Source organism: Stegostoma tigrinum, unplaced genomic scaffold (genome assembly GCF_030684315.1).
Source record: "Stegostoma tigrinum isolate sSteTig4 unplaced genomic scaffold, sSteTig4.hap1 scaffold_375, whole genome shotgun sequence".
NCBI classification, from domain to species: domain Eukaryota; kingdom Metazoa; phylum Chordata; class Chondrichthyes; order Orectolobiformes; family Stegostomatidae; genus Stegostoma; species Stegostoma tigrinum.
In genome coordinates this window covers 104,181-113,403 of record NW_026728303.1, presented here as the reverse complement: position 1 = coordinate 113,403, position 9,223 = coordinate 104,181, and the positions used below count along the sequence as shown (strand labels likewise).

The 9,223-nt window shown below is 41.3% G+C and overlaps 1 long non-coding RNA gene across 8 annotated transcripts in view; it reads left to right on the top strand.

Moving 5' to 3' along the window:
- The first annotated feature begins 850 nt into the window (after positions 1–850).
- The window catches only part of LOC132208381 (uncharacterized), a 55,074-nt gene continuing 46,701 nt past the window's right edge, over positions 851–9,223 (top strand). For 3 of the 8 annotated variants that reach the window (XR_009444464.1, XR_009444458.1, XR_009444465.1), the window contains exons 1-3: positions 851–967; positions 5,489–5,806; positions 6,350–8,823. This is a non-coding gene — a long non-coding RNA (uncharacterized LOC132208381). The remainder of the gene's footprint in view (positions 968–5,488; positions 5,807–6,349; positions 8,824–9,223) is intronic. The other 5 variants (XR_009444462.1, XR_009444459.1, XR_009444463.1 and 2 more) reach the window with 5 other exon arrangements.

Here is a 9,223-nt window from a genome sequence, read left to right as displayed (position 1 = left end):
ATTGCCTATTTTGCCTGGGAGCCAGTTGGCTGGTTTGTAATTCAGAGTGATACCAACAGCCTGGGATCCGACACTGTCTGAAGTTAATGAAGGAATCTTCTTCTCAACCTCTCTCCTCATCTGAGGTGCGGTAACCTTCAATTTAAACCACCTCCAGTTATATCTCTCGACTGTGAGAGCAGACCTGTGGTCTCATCTGGGACTATAGTGACTTTGAATCTCCAAACCAAGATAATTTCTCACCAATGTATTGATCTCATCTTTGACACAAGACAAAAAAACAAACAAATTAAACCCAATGAGATGAATTTTGGATCACTGGATTACATGGCATAATTGGACAACGAAATGCACTATTGTTAAAATAATTAGGAATTCAACCAGAAAGGCCACTAATGTGAATCCTGGATCTGTGTATCATTTGAAATTATTTAATTGGATAGTTTCAGTATTTGGCCACAAGATGGAGAAATCTGCTGAGGTGATGTACCCAGAAGATAGAAAGATGATAGAAATGTTTGGAGAGATATGGGCCAAGCACAGGCAGGTGGAACTAGTTCAGTTTGGGATTGTGATCAGCAAAGGCTGGTTGGACCAAAGGATCTGTTTTCATGCTGTATGACTCTATGAAACTCAAGCTTAATTGTCCGAAACTCACATTCAGACATATCTAACCTTGATCATAATCTTACAGAAAGATAGCCGACTTTATCCCTCAGAGTTGCAGACTCTTCAATTTTACATCCTCAAAGACATTTAGCAGGAATAGCATGGATTATAGAGTGAGTTGAGTAGATTGGTTCATTATTAATTCTTAACTAAATTTGATTTATTTTACATTTTTAGACAACATCAGGTGAAGATGTGCGTGATTTCACCAAGGTGCTGAAAAATAACTTCAGATCAAAGAAATACTTTGCCAAACATCCTCGCTTGGGTTATTTACCACTACAAACAGTCCTAGAAGGTGAGAACCTTGAGATGTAAGTTTATTGATGTGAGATTTACTAATGTATCAATGCCCATTTGGGAGTTGACAAATATTGCAGCATTATTCGCTCTGCAGCTGAGCAGGAGAGTGAGGTTGTCCATTTGCGCCGATATCAGAAGTACACAATACAAGAACAAGAGGGGCTTAACTGATATCATTGGTCCTCTCGCCTTCAAAACAGTGTAGTTACTCAGAGTGCATCTGCTGTGGACTTGTTGATACTGTCACTAACGTGCAACCTTCCTTGATATCTTTCTCTGTCCTCCAGTTCTGTCTTTTAAAAACTACAATCAATTACCCTCTCCTTAAAAGGAAAGAACCTTTGGCTGAACAGAGAACAAAGAACAGTACAGGCCCTTCGGCCCACGATGTTGTGCCGACCTATTATCCCACTCAGATCAAACTACCCTGCATACCCTTCATTTTACTATCCTTCATGTGCCGATCCAAGAGTTGTTTAAAAGTCTTGAAATGTATCTGACTGCACTACCACTGCTAGCAGCGCATTCCACACACCCGCCACTCTCTGTGTAAAGAACCTACCTCTGACATCTCCCCTATTCCTTCCTCCAGTCACCTTAAAATTTCTCCCCCTCGTAATAGTCATTTCTGCCCTGGGAAACAAAATCTGACTATCCACTCCAGCTATGCCTCTCATCATCTTGCATACCTCTATCAAGTCACCTCTCATTCTTCTTTGCTCCAATGGAAAAAGTCCTCGCCCCCTCAATGTTTCATCATAAGACCTGCCGTCCATTCCATGCAGCATCCTGCTAAATCTCCTCTACACCCTCTCTAAAGCTTCCACATCCTTCCTATAATGAAGCAACCAGAATTGAACTCAATGTTCCAAGCGCTGCTCCATCCCCACAAACTAATGCTCGATTCCAAATCCCTTTTCTCTTGATGCTTTAAATTCAATGCTGTCTTTCGTGTAATTTCATATTTGAATTCACTGGTCCTGAGCCGCTCGCGGCGATGTGCCCCCGCGGTCCTGCTACAGTGCTTTGAGATGGAAACAAACATGACTGATGAAGGTCCACCAGTTGATGTAGTACGTTTAGATTTCAAAAAAGCATTTGATAAATTACAACTCATAAGGTGACTCAAAAGAAAGCAGCCCATGAGTTCAAGGGTAGTATATTAGGATGGACAGAGGACTGCATCGCAAACAGAAGTAGAGAAGGGGCAGCAGGATGGTAACTTATAACTGGTGTCCGGCCACAGGGTCCCTGCTGCGGAGGCCGTACACCTAATGTTCCCTGGGTTGATTTTGGAAATGGAGGAGGGGATTGCCATGCTTAGGAATGTTGGGCGGATGGGATTTATAAGATTGAAAGAAATCTTATTTTTTCAGCATTTAAGATTCTTAAGAGGCTTGATAGTGTATATCCGTAGAGAATGCTCCCATTTGTGAAATATTTTATGACCACAGAGGCCACATTTTCATATTGGTTGCCTGTTAATTCAGGGGAAGAATTACTTCTTTCAGGTGGTAGCAATCTATTCAACACTTTAGCAGAGAAGGTTTTCGAGGTAATGCCATCAATTATATGCTAGGCTGAGATGGCCAGTTTAATTTTCAAATCAAGAAACAACAATAATGAGAAAAGGGTAGTTTTCACAGTGGAAGCTACTTCAAGGATCCCCTTATCCCTGTATTCTTTAGTAATGAATTAAATACATCACTACCACACCATCACTACCATTACAGAAGTAGTAGTAGACAATCTAATGGAGTGAAAGCAGATTAGACTCTTTGCCCTGATGGTTTACTTTCTATGATTCCAAACAAAGGAGCTTCAGAGTTGGTGTATGCATTGATTGTAATTTCTGAAAAAGGTTTCGATTCTCAAGAAGCATCTGAGGGCTGGAAAACTGCCGATGTGACATCCCTATTTAAAAAGGAGAAAGGCAAATTGTTGGAAATATGTGGCAATCAACTGTGAAGAAAATAATAGCAGGACATTTGGAAAATCAGAATCTAATCAAACAGAATCACCATAGCCTGACGAAAGAGAAATTATGTCTGGCTAATTTGTTTGGGTTTTTGGAGGAAGTCCCAACCAGAATTAGTAGAGGAAAACCAGTAAATGTGTTGTATTTGGACTTTGAGCAAGCATTTGAGAATGTACTCAAAAGTAATAAGCTAAGAGCTGAGGTTTTGAAGGTAGTATATTGCTATGGATCAGTATGCTTTGCATGGCCAGGAAGGAGAGATCACATCTACAGTGAAATGCACCAAGTGAATAGATATTTTGGGGAATTTGGTGGCCATGTGGTAAGTCAGTGCAGAGGGTAAGAGGTGCTATTTGCTTGCTTTTTTTGCCTGATAGTTGGTAAGCTTTTTTTTTGAGACAGGGCAAATTGAAGCCAGAAGCGGGGACCCAGAAGGTGAACCCGGTTCATTGGTTGGTGATAGCTACTGGTTTAAGAATCTATTATCGGTAACTTTCAGATTGAAAGTAAATCGGAGAAATATATACAGGCTACAAACTAATGTTTTGAAATCAAATTAAGATATAAGTAATTGAAATGGAGATGCCGGGCCAATGATGATTTAAACCTACATGACGGGGGAGTGGTCAGACACCATACTCCAGCTCAGGGTTGATGAACTGGAATCTCAGTTTCGACCAATCAACAAATCATGCGGGGGAGAGTTACCAGGGAATGCTCTGTTTCCGGAGGCAGTCACACACCTTAGATTAACTACCTGAAGCTCGGTCAGTGGCCAGGGACGTGAGACTGTGACTAAGAACAGGGCAGGTGGAAGGATCCAGGATGTCGTGCAGAAGGAACCTTGGCCTTTGATCTTATCGAACAGGTTTGAGATTCTTTCTTCCTGTGTGGATGAGAGGTCAGGGTATATGGAAGATGAGTAAACTGACTATAGCACGGTGGTACAGGGGGACATTCAAGAGGGGATAAAAAGTGAAATGTAGTTATAATCAGAGGTAGTATAGTTAGGAGAATGAACATTGTTGGTTGTGACTAGGATCGAGAGTCTCGAAAGTAGTGTTGCCTGCCTGGCGCCCAGGTTTAGGATATTCCGTCTTGGCTACCAAGGAATTTGAAGTGGGAGGTGTAGAAATCCAGCTATCGTGGTGGACACAGGTACCATTGATATGGAAGAAAGAGGAAAGAGGTTCTGCTGAGGGATTACAAGCACTGAGGTGCTGAGTGAGAAGGCAGAACCAAAAGGTAATAATCTCGGGATTCTTATCTGAGCAATTTGGCACGGTGTGAACAAAACTGAAGATGTAAATGCATTGTTCAAATGATGGCATGGCAGAAATGTGTTTGAATTCATGGGACATTGGCATTGGTATGGGGAAGGAGGGAGTTGTTCCGGTGGCATAGGCTTGATGAGAATCATATTGGGACAAATATCCTGGCAAAAGACATAGCTAGGTCTGGGGTAGGGCATCAAAGTGAAAAGTGTGGAGCGGGTGAGTCCAGTTGCATGGAAAATTATGGAAAAAGTTAGAAGCTAGTAAGTGCTCAGCAAAGTTTCCAGAGCAAGTAATAGGACAAAAAGTATGGAAATAGTCAGGAGTCTCATTTCAGGTGCAGCAGATAAGAAGGGTGGCCGTAAATGCCAGACTGAAGGTCTTTTATTTAATTGTAGGGAGTGTATAAAACAAAGTGAATGAGTTTGTGGTGCAGATGGAAATTGACAGATGTATTGTTCTGGGTATCACAGACATGTGGTTGTAAGGGGATAAGTGTTGGGAACTAAATATCCAATGATACATGTCCTATAGAAAGAACAGACAAATGGACAGAGATGCCAGGGTTGGCTTGTGAGTAAGAAATGGGGCAGCGCTGAAGGAACCACAGGTCTTGAGCTTGTTTATTAATGACTTGGAGGAAGAGGTGAATGTGCTGTGGCTAAATTTTTAGATGACTCAAAAATATTTGGAAAGACAAGGCATGGAACAGAAACAGAGATTTACCAGGATGTTACTTGGATTGGAATGTATTAGCTTTCAGGAGGGCTTGGTGGAAATGTTGTATAATAATAAATGTAATGAGATCAACCATGATCTCACCGAATGGTGGAGGAAATTCAATGGGCCAAATGACTTGTTGAGTGAGTCTTGTTGTTTGACAATGAATTCGTAAAGGTGTTTGTTTTTGTCTCTTGGATGAGATGTAAAAATGAAATGTGTACGCTTCCTTTTCATCTGGCAATAAATAATCGTTCTGAACGATTTCCATTGACTAGTGGCAATCTGACAAGCATCACGATGTAAAGAGATTCTTAGCTTCTTTTTAATTGTAAAGTTATTCTCTGGAATTAATTAAGCATATATTATTTGCATCTCAGGAATTATATTCATCACTGCATCTCAAAAAGTACTCTGTTGTATGATAACAGCATTTTAAAGAACACTCTTCAATGGTTGTGATTTTCAGTTGCCATAACACACATTAAATTACATTGTTGGCCAATCTGTCCATGATTATTTCATTGTCTTACATTTCAAACAGACGAGGAAATATTAGTGATGCAATGAAGAGTTTGATGATAAAATATAATTACTGTTACGGTTTCCTCTTGGACGAAATATTCTCATCAAATTGACTGGTCAAGGAAATGGGACACTGACTGTGAGTACTTTGAGTGTTTAAGTGATTCCTAAAATGAAAATTATGACCTTGATTTCTCTTGCATGCAGATATGAAGAGACTATTTTAAAAATCCTCTCGGTTCGTGGTTCAGGCATAAAGGTGTCACATGTATATTTATGTATATACATGTACATGTGTAATCTGAAAAGAAAATGACGATAAATCACTTGTTACAAGGTGAGAATGAGTTATCCAGATAGTAAGAACTGCCAAAGTTGGTGTCTGAGATAACACATTGTGGAGCTGGGGGAAAGCAGGCAGCATCAGAGGCTCAAGAAAGTTGATGTTTTGGGTCAGGACCCTTCCTCCAAAATGGAGGGTGGACGGGAGCTCAGAAACAAATAGTGTGGAGAGGGAGGAGGTGCTGGGGAAGGTAGGTGGGATGGTGATAAATGAGTACTATCCAGATTGGAACAGATTTACCCCAGAAGGTATTGAATACAAGTTCCAAATCACTCTCAAAATCCTAGTGACCATTCATGTTTTTTTTGTCTGTGTGTTTCAGTAATTGCATGTCAGTTTGAATGGTTCATTGAGAGTGAGGAACCTATGGACTCACACACACCAACATGGAATTTAATTCAAAGAGTGACTCCTCTTCAAAGTACTTAATCGCTTTTAAAATCTTGACCATTTCTGCTGTCTAGTTAAACAAGTGTAGCTGAATACTGCTTCAATAGGAATTAGTGTTTAATAGGAACATATTTGTGAAACTTACAGTTCCTCAAGCTTTAGCATAAACTGGTGGAGACTTTCGGCGCTTGCAAAAAGGCTCACCTCTCTGTTAATACTGAAGGAAAATTGGAGTTTAAAAGTAAGTTCACCCGGTGTCAGGGAATGAAATGTTAATGTTGACTTGAATATAATTTTTAAAAAAGTAATATATTTGTGTAGCACTAAACTCAAATTAAAATTTGGATATGCCAGTTGACTCCTGTTTGACACTGGATGGAATGGCGGTGACATCAGATTCAGTGATGATTGAGAATCTAAAGAATATGAGGATAAGATTTAAAATCCAAATATCATTGAACTCTTCAAGAAATGTATTACTGGAAAAGGGGGAAAGCATGTATGTCTATTAGAATTGAATACACTCTGAAGGCGGTGGCACAGATGAAACAGACCTGTGTGCTAAAACTTATCACAAATTTCACATTGAATGGAACAGTTTAAACAGGCTGGAGGAAGCAGACATGCCAGCGCAAACTTTTGAATTTGTGCATTCTGTTCATAAACATCAGCAAAATTGTGGGAACCTGTTTATTCTTTCTCTTTTATTGCACAGAACCATACGATTACACTAATTTTGATGAGGAATTTAAAGATTATGAGCCCCGTCCGTTTGACCCGCAGTTTGGCACCATAGGTTGGCACGATCTTCGTTCGAGAAGGAAGAGGGATGTTCCAGACACAGAAAATCGTCAAACCATTTACTACAAAGTCTGTTTCTGCTTAGTATTAATTAATGCAGTTAACATTTTCAGATCGACATGATTGCAGAATGGAGTCAATAAAACAAATTCCATCTGATATTCAACATAAATTTTAAGTTTAGAATAACAAGCTCACAAGAGCTTGGTTTTAGATATCACTTGGGACCACAGACTAACAGACAAAGGAACAAAGCAAAACGACTCTGCGATTTGATGTAGAAACTCCTGACTCCGAAGCCTGCAGCCGCCCTCCAATTCTCAAGTCAGAAGTGTGCCAATGATGGTGCAGATCCAACAACACTGGAAACGATCTTGAGTCTAGACCAAAGCAGCCCCTTGATTGGCACCGTATCCATTCTCTCCACAACCAACTCCAAGACACAATAATGTGTCCATATACAAGATGCACTGCCACATTTTTTTCCAACTATTCTTACACCCGCCTTTCCAGACTTAGAAAACTCATCTTCAAGGTCAAGGACATCAGACATGGTAGCACTAATCCCAGTAAAAATCACCTCCAAGCTACTCTCAAACTTATTTGGAAATGAATGATTGTTCCTGAGTCAATATTAGTAATCTCTTTTGGAACAGCATTGTGGGTCTGTGTACAGCAACATGAAGCTGTTCAAGAAGTCAATTTGTGCTGGACAATCAGCAACAGCTATGTCTCATTAAAGAATAAATAAATCGGAAAGAAATCCATCTGAGAGTCACAAGCAAATGGGTAACTTTTTTTTGTTCACTCTGCAGCTCGTGGGCTATTACCAATTTTGACAATGACAAATGAAGCTTTTGTTTGGTTTGCTATTGATAGCAGCTGTCCACAAAATAAAAACAATTGGCATCAGAGATAATGGGAACTGCAGATGCTGGAGAATCCAAGATTACAAAGTGTGGAGCTGGATGAACACAGCAGGCCAAGCAGTATCTCAGGAGCACAAAAGCTGACGTTTCGGGCCTCGACCCTTCATCAGAAAAGAGGGAGGAGGAGAGGGCTCTGAAAGAAATAGGGAGAGGGGAAGGCAGATTGAAGATGGATAGAGGGGAAGATAGGTGCAGAGGAGACAGACAAGCAATAAGGAAGGAGAGGATCAAATATCAAGGTAGGCTAGCTAGTCATATCAGAAATCATAGTAACGGCTTCTTTCAATACATAAGAAACAAACGTGAGGCAAAAGTAGACACTGGGCCACTCCAAATTGATGCTGGAAGGCAAGTGGTGGGAGATAAGGAAGTAGCTGAAGAACTTAATAAGTACTTTGCGTCAGTCTTCACAGTGGAAGACATGAGTAATATGCCAACAATTAGGGAGAGCCAGGGGGCAGAGCTGAGGATGGTAGGAATTACAAAAGAGCAAGTGCTAAAAGGTCTAAAAATTGATAAATCTCCTGGCCCCAATGGGCTATATCCTAGAGTTCTGAACAAGGTGGCTGAGGAAATAGCAGAGGCTTTGGCTATGATCTTTCAAAAGTCAGTGTAGTTTTTTTTTGAGTGCGAGCAGCAGCGGAGGCAAGACGGACCCGGAAGACTGCAGCTAAGGTAAAGCAGTTTATTTTGAAAATTACTTACCGATAGCGGGCAGCGGTGTTTTTCCTCTTTCAGAGAAGGAGCGGGAGCAGCAGAGGAAGTGACGAGGACCAGAGGGGCAGCCGGGAAGGAAAGCAGTGAGTATAAATACTCACCCTTCGACGCCAACGGCCATTATGAGTGCGAGCAGCAGCAGAGGCAAGATGGACCCGGAAGACTGCAGCTAAGGTAAAGCAGTTTATTTTTAAAATTACTTACCGGTAGCGGGCAGCGGTGTTTTTCCTCTTTCAGAGAAGGAGCGGGAGCAGCAGAGGAAGTGACGAGGACCAGAGGGGCAGCCGGGAAGGAAAGCAGTGACCATATATATCAGCAAGGCGTGTTAGGGAAATGGAGCTGGAGCTGGATGAACTACGGATCATTCGGGAGGCAGAGGGGGTAATTGAGAGGAGTTACCGGGAGTTGGTCACTCCTAAGGCTCAGGACGAGGATAGATGGGTTACAGTTAGGGGGAGGAAAGGGGACAGACAGACAGTGCAGAGATCCCCTGTGGGCATTCCCCTCAGCAATAAGTATACCATTTTGGATACTGCTGGGGGGGATGACCTACCAGAGGAAAGCCATAGTAGTC